Raw genomic sequence first — 13577 nt, forward strand, 5'->3', positions numbered from 1 at the left:
ATTCTCCTCAACTGTCTCATGCTAAAAGTACTTAAGAACAATTTGTTATTCCGAATTAGTGCCCCAACTGCAAAATGCCTTGAAAGCCACCGGACTTCATTCAATGGTCAAAAAGAGACCACTTCACATTCAGTGACCGATGCGATTTCATCCAGCTTGGACTTCATTGCAGGAGATCTGGAGAACACAGTGTAGACAGTCCTTAACAATGTCTCCATCTCTTTAATCATTGGAACCCTCTTCCTGGCATCATCGGCTCCCAAATCTTCTCGATGGGTGACACAATGCTGGTCAAATAGATGAGGAATGGATTGATTGAGGCGAGTAGCAACACCATTATTCTTACCCAGCATCACAGACGCACCATCAGATGTGAACATGACTATTTTCATAAGGTTCCGTTCACTGGCAGCATAGAATTCTTTCACAGCAGTAGTGATAGCCTCAGCATTACAACTAATCAGCTTCACTATGCCCCCAAACAGTGTTTTGTGCTCTGTTGATGTTACAGGTCGGAACTTGAAGTACAGGATGAACATTTTTGTAATAGAAATATCTGTGCTCTCATCAATTATCAATGTGTGATACAAAGCGTTACAAACTTCTGCCATAGCTTCACCGTGTATCACGCTATTGATGGCCTCATGGATCTCAAAGGCATAGTTCTTGCTCCTCCAGCTGTCTGGTATCTTCACATACAAAGCTAGGTGGTCATGGATGTATTAGACAGACAACATTGAAGTATTCATCTTGACTGCCAGCAACACGTTGTTGAGAATCTTTATCTCCTCAGGCAGGGATCTTTGTCGTTCAACCACTTCCATTCTGTTTGTTTTGTCGGTGGCAGTTTCTGTCAGCATTGTCCACACTACATAATCAAACCTGGCAGCAGCACTTCTGTTTCTCAATATCACCAAGGCAGACTCGTGAACTTTGCTAATTAGATGGTGTTTCATGTAATCCAGTTTCCAGCTGTGGAGGTGGGTTTTATCTAAAACCCACTGGTGCAGAGTCACCCTTTGTCCAAGGGTTCAATACAAGTAAGGAGGAATCGACACTGGAGTGAAGTACAAATCCAGGATCACTTATTAACATTCATGAATGGGAGCCTCGTCCGACAAGCACCATAGAGATACTCAAGGAGGAAGCACACGGAATAATGGTTACATGGGTTTTATAGCAAAAGATCACAAACAGAGCTTTGAGAAAAACACACAAATAAGGTAAAGGTGAGAATCGACAGCCTTTGTGTTTTGAGCAATCTTCGCGTCTTGAGGCTGCACAACAAGATATGCTATCTGTGTAAACTTTATTCAGGAGTTAACCATTGTCTGGAAACTTCGAGCAGACGCCAGCTGTTCTTTTGCGCTGAGTCTGTATGTATACACAGCCTGCAATACCCCAGTCTAGATTCTTTACAAATATTTGTGCAGGCGAGGTGTCAAGGATAGAGCCAGGACTGGAAAGGAGGGTAAAGGTAAAATGGATGACGCATAGCTCAATTAAAAAACGAGAAGGATCGGATTTTATATTTCAACAGTCTTTCCTTTTTAGCCTACGCTCATCCATTTTAAAGTACATATATTAATCTTGTATATCAATCCTCATGAGTTCATCAATTTTAAGTTGCATCATCATTTGTCTATTTGATTCATGAACATTAATTGGAGGAGGCTTGATACTGTTACAAGTAGCTATACAAGCTGTACATATCACAGGGGCACACTGAACGCAGCAACAGCAAGTGAGAAAGATGGCTCCTATAATTATTATCCCCATTAATAATTTCCAGCCCCAAGCAGAAACAATACCCCACAACCACTCGGACCAAGTCCATGTTCCTTGTTCCTGATGTATTTCTGCAGCTATTTTATGCAGTTTGGAAATAGCGTCATAGACAGAAGGAGCGTTGTCAGGGATGAACATACAACAGCTACTTCCGATGATGAGACATGCTCCACCATGATCAGCTAACATCACATCTAAAACCATTCTATTTTGCAAAACCAAAATCCTGGATTTGGAGCTCTTCTGTAATATTTCCAAGAGCCATTGCTGTTTGATTAGTCACTGCCTCTACCACTTGGGTCAAGCGTCTTATTTTTCTGCTAGTCAGGGCTGGACCAACAAAGATAAAGAGTCGCAAATTAAAATCAACATGCTGCTGTAATGATGTGTCAGTTTGATCCACTTCATCACCATTTATAGTTCTTTTGAATCGTTTCAAGGAAGTGTCATTAAACAGTTTTCGATCTTTGTGATAAGATGCAGGTGCTAAAAACACAGGAGGAAGCAAGAAGGACACATAGCATAACTCCAGACCATCCGATTGGCAAATGATAGTAGCCTTTGTTTCCACAAATGAAGTAAGTGTTATATGATGATAGAAAACTGCTATTGTTTGTTCCAGTGATATTCAATACTGTAACACAGTCACTTTTTCCCACAGGGATGCTGCCAATACTGCTTACACAGAGACTTGCTCGGGTTCTTCTAACAGCGATAACAGGAGGCCCATTGCCCTTGAGTGTTGGGGAAGATGTACCTTGTGGAGGTTCCTTTGCTGTATTCCTCCATTTCCCATATAGTTCCCTTGGCTTGTGAGAGGCCATCGTCATCGGGGTAACACACCTTATTCAATTGTGCATTAAGTCCCCCTACATCAGCTGTAGTAATACTATTGATTTCAGAGGCCCACAAAAGTTCGAACCAGGCTCTACAGGAGCTATTATGTGAAAATGGCAAGAGAATGAGGAACGTTCCTCCCTTCTTCTGATGGGCCGGCAACATTCCACATACCCAGCAGTTGGTAGTATTTGTAGCATTATGAGTATGATGTAACATGACAATCGATGCTTCCTTTCATGATAGGAAAGAGTGAAGTAATAATGTTCCGTGGGGACAGGAGTAGTTGTAGCAGACAGTAAGTTCCGGGCTGGAATTACTTCCTCCACTGTCCATAAGGCTGCTGCCAATATTATCAATATGATCAGAGTCACCATGCACAGAGTCTTGTCCTTAGTCCGTAACTTGGATCCCAATTTCTGCATTCTCCTTAACGGTATCAATACAACCACAGGTCGGAGAAAGACCCGGGTACCACTGAACATGTATCACAACCCTCACTGAACCTAGTTCAGCCGATTCTGCGATCCCACCGTTCCACAACCAAACCATCTCACTAATTGGGAGCAGCTGCTCAGGTATCTCTATCTGATCCTTCCCTTCCTTGGTCGTAAATCATACCTCGTTACAGAAGGCGTAGTTTGATCAGAAAACAGAGTTTCTTCGTTCACAGGAGCAACATTCTTCTGAGTTTGCAATATGTCTTTCAAATCTTTTCTGCCTTCTGGTTGGAGAACAGTTGCCAGGATTTGTTTGCAGTGCGAGGCGTTAATCCAGTTACGTCTGTTGGTGACGCAGACAGCAGTTCGAGTTGCAAGCAGGACCTGCTCGGGGTTCTTCCAGTGAGGTTCCAGATTCTTGGAACGTTGAAAGTTCTTCACTAGAACAAATTCTCCAGGCTGGAGACCATGAGCAGGACCCTCTGATTTGTCTGGAATGGCTTCATGCACCTGTTGGTGAATCAGAGACAGTTTTTCAGGCAAGTTTCAAGTAATCACTCAAAACAGGGTACTGTATTTCCCTTATCACATTTGGCCTTGGAGGTGCCCACACATTCATAGGCCTACCAAATACAATCTCACATGGAGAAAGTCATTTCTTACTATGTGGAATGGAACGGACAGATAACAAAGCTAGGGGCAAGGCATCTGGCCATTCATGGCCCGTTTTTGCTTGTATCTTAGCTAGTTTCAACTTCAGTGTGGCGTTGTACCTTTCTACCAGACCCGCTGCCTGGGATAATTGGCAGCATGAAACTTCTGTTTTACCCCTAAACCTTTCATTAGGTATTCTATTATCTGGCCAGTGACGTGGGGGCCATTGTCACTCCAAAGGACCCTACAAATTCCGAAGCAGGGAAAAAACTCTTTTAGCAGAATTTTAGCCGTTGTCAAGGCCGTATTATCTTTGGTTAGATAGGCCTCCACCCACTTGCTAAAAGAACAAACCACTACCAATGCATACTTCAAATTATTGCAGCGCTCCAACTGGATATAATCCATTTAAAGCGCTTCGAAGGGTACCTGGGGTGCAGAAAATCCACCTGTGGGGGTTGATACTCCCTGACCGGGATTGTGCTGTAAACATACCATGCACTGTTTAACTAAATGCTCAGCTGTTTTCCGAATGTGCTGATTATCCCAGACCTGTTCTAGTTGGGAGATGGTGTTTTTGGCACTAACGTGAGCAGGTCCATGAGCCATGGTTAAAAAGGGCAGTAAATAAGCATAAGGCAATTTCCATTTCAGCATATCTTTGGACCTCCAACAGCCCTCATCATCTAACTCTCCTTCCTTTTCCCATTCCGCTATTTCTTGTTCAGTGGTTGACTGTTGTATTTTCCTGATCTCTGTATACATGTTTTCCCATCTTTCAGCTTGGGATCGTAGTACATACATCCTACTTGTGTGTGCACTCGCAGTGTCTCGTGCTACTTCATCTGCAAAAGCATTCCCTTGTCCCACCTTATCTGTGACTTTCTTGTGGGCACTACATTTGATAATGGCCACACTCTTCGGCAAAGCTTACCAAAGTTGTGTGCCACACCAAATGCATACTGGCTGTCCATGTAAATGTTCACTGATAACCCCTGAATGAGTTCACAAGCCCTCCAAAGTGCGATAAGTTCAGCAGCTTGGGCATATCTCTGTGGAATACGAGCTGATTCTACCACTGCCTGCAAAGTTGTTATGGCATAGGATGCAGAGGTGGTGCCATCAGGTAATTTGACACAAGAGCCGTCCACCCACAACTCTCCCTCAGGATCTAACAAAGCTTTATCTTTAAGATCTATTCTACCCTTGGTTTGTTCTTCTATCAGTAAAATACAATCATGCGAATCATGAGATTGTTCAGCTGGTTAGGGTAAAATTGTAGCAGGATTCAGTGTCAAGCATCTCTTGAGCGTGATATGAGGTGCCAAAAGCGTAAGTTCGTATCCTGTGAGTCTAGCGCTAGTCAAGTGTTGTGTCTTGGTCTGGTTAAGGAGTGCGTCTACAGAATGTGGTACCATAAACATAAGCTTGCTGCTCAACACAATCCCTTCAGATTGTCGTATGGAGAGGGCTGTAGCAGCCACTGCCCTAAGACAGCCTGGGAGTCCTCTGGCCACTGGATCCAATACAGCCGAAAAATAAGCACATGGACGATGTTTGCTGCCATGTGGCTCTGTCAAGACCGATAATGCACATCCGTCCCTCTCATGTACATACAATATGAAAGGTTTGGTGTAATCTGGAGTACCTAACACAGGAGCAGAACAAAGGGATGCACGAAGCTGTTGATATGAATTTTGACATTCAGATGACCATGGTAGGGGAAAGGGAGTGTCTTTAGTAACAAGGGACAAAAGAGGTTTGATAATAAGCGAGAAGTTGGGGAGCCACTGTCTACAGTAGGAAGTAATACCAATAAGTGCCCTAACTTCCTTTTATGTACTTGGAATGGGAATATGTAGGATAGTTTGAATCCTGTCTTTAGTGAGAGTGCGACCTTCCTTGGACAAGAGGTGACCCAAGTAGGTGACCTCATATTGACAATATTGCAACCTATTCTTAGAGACCTTATGTCCCTTAACAGCAAGATGGTGCAATAAGGAGAGAATGGCCTCTTTACAATGCTCAACTGTTTCTGCTGCAAGCAAAATGTCATCAACGTATTGAACAAGTGTAATTCTAGGTGGCAAAAGAAGTTCGTCCAACTGTCGTTTGAGTGCCTGACTGTAAATGGTAGGACTTTCTGTGTAGCCTAGGGGAGCCCTACAAAATCTGACTGAACGGCCTCGAAGTGAAAATGCAAAAAGATATCTACTATCCTCATGTACAGGGATAGAGAAAAAGGCGTTCTTGAGTTCAATAACAGAGAATACAGTGGCTGTAGGAGGGATCAATGTCAACAAGGTGGTGATATCAGAGACGACAGGATATTGAGGGACCACTATTTTGTTTATTTCTCTTAAATCAATCACAAATCAATAAACCTTGTCCCGTATTCCATTGCCCCTTTTAAGGACAGGAAGAATAGGGCTGTTACATACATTAGAGGAAACCTCCTCAAGGACTCCTGTAAGTATCATGTCGTCAATGATATACATTAGTGGGTCTTCACCTTCTTTTGAAATTTTATATTGCGGGATCTGTGGCAAGGAAGCACCCTCCCAAACCTGTATATGCACTGGGGAAATGTCCATTCTTCCTGCATCTGTGTCTGCAGTAGCCCAGACACATGGGGAAACAGAATCAAGATCCGGGCATGGAGGAAAATTATATTGTTTAGGCAATGTCTTTTTCCCAAAAATGACACGCACTCCAGATGGGCAACAATGTATAGAAGCATGAAAATATTTCAAGAGATCAAGTCCCAAAAAATTATCGGGGGCATGGGGTAGAAGCAAAAAGGGGGCTGAAGTAATGATATTTTTAACCTGCAAAGGTGGTTTTTGGGACACAGGGCTAGGAGTTGGTGTTCCATGAAACCCTAGTGATGTAATTACTCGGCCAGACAAGGGTGTCCCAGGGATCAATTTTTGAGATATTGCGCTACGTGTCGCCCCTGTATCCACTAGGAATTTCTGATCCTGCCCAAGTATGGTGGCTGTTATATAAGGTCCTGACTGGTCTATAGGTATCTCAACAGGTCCTCCTTGTCCTACGCTGTCCTAGGCAAAGTGCATTCTCACAGTCTCTTCTGATTCATAATCCTCCAAAGAATATTGATTATTTTGTTGATCAAAATAATTATCTGACCTATTTCTTCCTGGAGCTTGAGCTTGTTGTGGCTGCTGTCGGGGAACTTGAGTTCCCCTGCCACCACTTACTTGTCCCCTTCATCTCCCACCAGAGGCTAAGACAGGACATTCAGAACGCCAATGTTGTTTCTCTTTACAATAAGTGCATTGATCCAGCCCTAGTGGCGTCTGTCTACGCAGTGGCCCTAAAGAAGGTACTTGTCTATAATTTTTACCATAATTTTGACCACAGCCTCGACCCTGGGGTCCATAGGCCTGAACCATCATTAACTTAGTTTTTAGTTTCCCTTCTTTCGATCATGCTCAGTTGTCACCTGATTCTGATAATACTGAGCCATATCTAATATAGCCTTAGCGGATACTGAAGCCCATGTACTCTCAGATCCCTTTAGGCCAGAGGTCTTCAAACTTTTGGATGACGAGACCCCCTTGTCAACATTTTGAGGCGTAAGGACCCCCTTCTGACAAACATTTCTAAACCTGTAGGCAGGGCTACTGGAATTATGAGGCAGGTGAGGACCAAATTACGCGACAGGCTTGACTAAATTGTGTGGGAAGAAAATGTAAATGAGGTTATGTGATGCCACGTATTTTGGGATAGCATTGCTTCATCATTTTGACATTTTTTACACACAGTAACACAGGAAAGATTTCACCCCATCAGTACCCGTTTATAACCAAAATACAGCAATTAACATCAGAAAGATTTCTAGTTAACCTTTGTGAAGGGCCTTCCACTCTTCAGGAATACGTGCTGCCACATTAGAAGCTCACCTGGCCCTGGCCGGGAGAAGCAGGAGTCCCTTAAAACCCTGGCGGTTTTGTGCAGAGTTAAGTAGTTTACCCATGCAGCTTTCCTCTCACCCCCTCCCTTCCATCCCTCTCTCCTCTCCTAATCTTGGATCCCTCTCTCACTTTGCAGGCCATTTTCCTTCACCCCTTTTTACAACTTCTTAACTCTCCCCATTCAACCTCTCACTTCACCTTTAATCACCTCTTGCCAATCTGTCCTTTCACTGCCCTCATGTCTAACAGTCTCTCGAATTTATCTCATAGCCTCTCTGGCCCTGTCACTTCCCGTGCCCCTCAGCACTTCTCATTCACCTCGTCTCTCCATTCACAATTTTGTCTATTTGTATCTTACACCTCTCCAGTCCCCCCATTCATCTTTCACATCTCCCCTTTGTTCTAACAGAAGCCATCATCTTTGGCTCACACTCACTTCTTGCGTGTCCACACTTCTCTTCAGCAATTCACATTTCTCCTCATCTCTGATCTCTTCGATTAAATTCTCTCACTCCCTTGCTGTCCTCTCTCATCCTCTCATCTCTCCTCACCAAGCATACAGGTCGGACCCGTATGCTCCTCTCGGCCTGTGCCACTCTGCTTATTGTTCCCTAATTCAAGAAGGCATGAGTTGTCTGTCTCGCTGTTTTGATGCAGGCCGTGCAGTTATGGAACTTGCACCCTCCTTTGCTTTGCTCCACCAAGAATCTATTATCCTTTAGGAAGATATAACAACCTTTCTCTATGCTCTGTAGGTTACCCCATTTGGCTGGTTCTCCTTCTGTGTGTTTCTCATTTGTCTTCTGGCAGCAGATGGTTATTAGCCCCAGGACATCTTTTGGTAACAGTAGCGGACTACAAATGTAAATAATAATAATAGGCAGAAGCAGGGGAGTCACTAGACCAGAACTTCGGAGGAGGGGGGGGGGCTAACACTCCCAGCCAGGGCTGGTCCTAACACTGGTCACACGTTGCAACAGTCTTTTTTGGTGCCCCACCCCCGTTTCCTCCTTCTCCATGAATTCAAACACTGTCCCTCAACAACAATGCACCTCATCTCTCTATAGCACCTTTCTGACAAACATTTCATTTTTTTTATAGTGCTACTCGTAGTTTACTCACACTAATTTCTATGATCTACATGGTACATATTCTTTGTAGCAGGCACATTAACCCTCTGCACTGTGTAGGTGACAAGAGTGTCCATGTGAGTGCATGGTGAGCGATGCAACAGTGTGAGAGTAGGGTAAGAAGAGTGACTGCAGGGTGAGTGAGGTGGCATATGGGTGCAGATGCAAGTTCAAAATGGGATGAATGAATGTATGATTACTGATGGGCTTGTTTGAGTGAGCTGCATATTGAGCAGTGAGGGGGACAGGTGAGTGAAGTGTCACATGAGTGCAGGATGAGTAGTGTACTCGTGTGACTGCAGGGTGAGATACAGGGTGAAAAGCGCAAGTGCATTGTGAGTGCAGAGTGATCATTGTGAGTGCAGGGTGAGCGGGTGAATGGTATGAGTGCATGGTGATCAGTGTGAGTGCAGGGTAAGCGGGTGAATGGCGATCAGTGTGAGTGCATTGTGATCGCTGTGAGTATAGGGTGAGCGTGAAAGTGAAGGGCGAGAATGAGGAATGAGTTGTCTGAATGCAGGATGCATTCTAAGGGTGGGCGTCGTGCTCCGCTTCGCCCACGGAGTGCACGTAGCGCTGCCTGCTTCGCCGTTTATGAAGTAGGCATAGCAGGCAGCGCTACGCCCACGCCGCTGCGAAGCGGAGTTGCCTGCCACCCGCCATCCGCCCTCCCTCATTTTAAAATACTTTAAAGAATATAAAAAGTAAATAAAAGACCTTACCTGCAGTGCGGCGTCCCGGGGCTCCCTCTTCCTGCTTGCCGGTAACTTCTTCACACAAATGCGCATGCGCGGATGCCCGCGCATGCGCATTTCTCGCGAGAAATGCACATGCGCGGGCGTCCGCGCATGCGCATTTGTGTGAAGAAGTTACCGGCGAGAGAACGGGCGGGAGGCGGGCGACGCGTAGTGGGGCTACGCAGAGCGCGCAAGTGTGCGTAGATTTTGCCACACTACGCGCTGCTCCACGTAGCCCCACTACGCCCACTACGCCCAGGGTTAATGCATTCCCAGACACATGAAGTAACTCAGCATGATATTGACAGCGGCGTAGTGTTTCAGATATAAGTTAAACTATTGCGGCATTAATCGGGGATCGAGTGTGAAGGAAATAAATAATGTGCTGATCCTGCAACAAACTTACAGTCCTATGGTTAGGGTTGCCAGCAGATTATTTTGATGGCCCAGTCGGTACAAAAATAAGCAGTCACCTAAAGCTGTATTTTCAGCACTTATCTGTGCATACTTCGAACAGCAAATATAAATAGAAAGCACTTTTAATTGTGTTCTAGGGCTGCCTCAATGATCCATGACTGATAATTAAAGAGAACAAAGACAGAAAAGTCACATAACGAATGCATACATACTTTTTTATTTATAAGTCTATTTAGTGTCAAGACTAGGTCCTTGCAGGCTCTTTAAACAAAACACGGCAGGCATTTTTCTTTTGGCAACCCTACTTTATATTGCTTTATATGAAATGTATTCTCACACTACAGCAGTGAATACAATCCAAATGTAAGGAATAGGCACAGTGGGGACGCAGGGGGTACTGGAACTAAGAAAAAACACTAAGCCTCTGTAACCAGTTTACAAAGGCATGTAAATATGCAAATAGTCTTTAAAGACCTGTGAAAAACTCCGGCGTGCCCGGAAATAAGACTCCAGACACTGCCCAGATGGGCCCCCATCAGCTCGAGTTGCACTGCAGCAGCCCGGGCTGAGACACAGGACGGGGGAAAAGGGGGGCTGAAGCCCTTGGGCCTGGGCAGAAGTGTGACTGGGAAGGCGCGACCCCCTTGCATCGCTCATGAGGTTTAATAAACTGTTCTCTTGATATTCCAGCTTCTGTGCCAATCTCTACTTATTGGTCTGAGGACTAGTGCGCACAGAAGGGCGAACCCCTAGCACCGGTCGGCCTTGCTGAGGTCTACTTCTACAGCAAGATCATGCCGAAAAACATATCAATATCAGCTTAGGTCATGACGCAGGAATCAATAGCTGCCTGTACGTCATCATAAAATCCTCTAGGATTTTTCTGTATGTCAGGTAAGGAGGCCTTTAAAGTGAGTACATCCATCCTTTTCCAGGGCGTATATATCCAATTGTACATGAAGTGGGCTCTAGCATCGGCACTATTAGGATCATCATTATCTCCATTCCCTCTAGCGGGGACGAACTGGGGCACGGCTTCCCTCATGGGTCTTATCCGCGGAGAGGTAAGAAGTTCATTACGGTATTCAATTATCATTGTTATGGCGGTATTAACTCTACCTACAGGGAAGGCTCCTACCTGACACTGTTGACTAATGGCTCTAACATCGTCGGGTGCATTTTGTCCTGTAGTCATCTCCCATTGGACTTATTTACGAGACAAAGGAGCTCGCCCTCAGAAAAGTCTTGTATCTGGTCTATCATTTCTCCTGCCTCCATTTCTGGATCATTCAACCAATTTAATACTATCAGTTTTATTGCATCTTGACGTGGCTGAGGTACGGCAGAATGAAGAATACAGGAGGCCAGGATAGGTACAGGGGGCACGGTACCATCTGTCAATTCGGGCGCAGTTGCTTGGGATTGAGGGGATAAGGGGTGAATCTGCACCAGTTGAAAAATGGGGAGTTGGACAATCACAGGTGGAGGAGGTGGAGCCGGCAGTGCAAGGGGTACGAGGTTTGGTGGTCCAAGGTGAAGGGGTGCCAAAGGTACATATGCGGGTGGGGGTTGTTCAATCAATAAACCATCGAAGTCTGAATCCACATCATCTTGGTAGACCTGAGCTGTTACCGTCGGTCTAACTACGTATTCCTTAGATATTAGCAATCTATGCTCCCGATCTAAACATTCCTTATTCTCCTGAACTTCTTTATCCTTCAATTCTCTATACTTCTGATAAACCATCTTCCTTTCCTGTTTCCATTTTACTTTTTCTGCCTTGAGCTGCCACTCCCTCACTTCCTTCCTCCACATACACAATCTGTCAAACATAGCTGGCCTAACATTCCTCACAAACAATTCTTTTTCTAAGTGCTCAAGTTTGTGAGGGTCCATCGTTCCCTCTAATGGCCACTGTAACTGCGGATCCCCTTTTGTATATTTGTTCCACAATGTATTATACATAATGGGACAAATACCATATTTAATGTACATCTCAAAGTTCGGAGTACCTTCTGGTGGCGCTGGCTGACTTGCTTCCAAAATGCTCTGCTTATCACAGCTGCAGCAACAAAACGTCCAAAGTTTACTAACCACAGGCATGTTGTATTAGATATAAAAAGCTTATAAACAGAGAAAAATGTTCTCACATTACCTGTATAAGTTTAACATTTTAAAATGTCAACCAAACAAATTCCAAGCAAGTTCCGAACAATTTCCAAACAAATTCCAAATAACCAAAAGAACTGGTTCAATACAAATCTACCTTATTCGTAGTCTTCAACTCTCACCTGTTGATCCTCCTTGATCCCAAAGAATGGCCGTCGGAGAGCCCCAGTCGAGGTCAGCAGCCGCTGCGAAGATCAGAGTCAGGGAGCTGAAAAATCACCTTGGACACGAGAACTAGTCTCTTCAGGTATTGTGCACCTCAGTGAAGTTCTTCTTACCGACACGATCTCCTTCCCCGGTCCAACTGCAGGCCTTCGATGGAGCCCCACATTCGGGCGCCAATTTGTGGAGGTGGGTTTTATCCAAAACCCACTGGTGCAGGGTCACCCTTTGTCCTTGGGTACAAAACAAGTAAGGAGGAATCGACACTGGAGTGAAGTACAAATCCAGGATCATTTATTAACATTCATGAATGGAAGCCTCATCCGACAAGCACCATAGAGATACTCAAGGAGGAAGCACACGGAATAATGGTTACATGGGTTTTTATAGCAAAAGATCACAAACAAGGGACGCCCAGTGTTATAAACAGATCTTTGAGAAAAACACACAAATGAGGTAAAGGTGAGAATCGACAGCCTTGGTGTTTTGAGCAATCTTCGCGTCTTGAGGTTGCACAACAAGATATGCTATCTGTGTAAACTTTATTCAGGACTTAACCATTGTCTGGAAACTCCGAGCAGATGCCAGCTGCTCTTTTGCGCGGACTCTGTATGTATAAACAGCCTGCAATACCCCAGTCTAGATTCTTTACAAATGTTCGTGCAGGTAAGGTGTCAAGGATAGAGCCAGGAAAGGAGGGCAGAGGTAAAATGGATGACGCATAGCTCAATTAAAAAACGAGAAGGATCGGATTTTATATTTCATACAGCCATCACTCCATTTCTTCCCTGTAGAAAAGTCCCCAACAATCTTGGCTTCGGCACATGCTTTGCAAGTCAAGCCCACCTCTGGACTGTATTGAAATACTTCCCCAAGTTGCACACAAACCTTGCTTCGAGATTTCTGTGTCTCAGCCTCCACAATTTATTTCATCCACTCTTCCTTAAAAACAAGGCAACATTTCTCCCTTTGTGGTGAAGCACCTCACTCTGCAGAAGTTACAGCTTTGTGCTTGAACATTTTTGTGCAAACCGGTTTTATCCTGCTGTGCCACAAAGCCTGCAAAATAAGGGAACATGGCTAAATTTGATGCCTATGCTCATGAATGTTATCTGTCACATAGTACTGAGGCATCACCGGCAAAACGTGGAGTGTAATTACCTGGATTTTTTTGTTCTCTGCCCTGCCCTTCCAAACATATATGTAGCACGGTCCGTACAGCCTGCAATAGAAGTAATGATTGTTACAGCACATTGTGATACAGCAATATACCATGTGCACCATAAGGCAACTCTACTAAAACAA

The 13577-nt window shown here is 44.6% G+C and overlaps 1 pseudogene; it reads right to left on the reverse strand.

Annotated features, from left to right (window-relative positions):
• Nucleotides 1–291: 291 nt before the first annotated feature.
• On the reverse strand, nt 292–13292 carry LOC146854855 (uncharacterized; annotated as a pseudogene).
• Nucleotides 13293–13577: the final 285 nt, after the last annotated feature.

Source organism: Triturus cristatus, chromosome 4_1, assembly GCF_964204655.1.
Source record: "Triturus cristatus chromosome 4_1, aTriCri1.1, whole genome shotgun sequence".
In the NCBI taxonomy this organism is placed as follows: domain Eukaryota; kingdom Metazoa; phylum Chordata; class Amphibia; order Caudata; family Salamandridae; genus Triturus; species Triturus cristatus.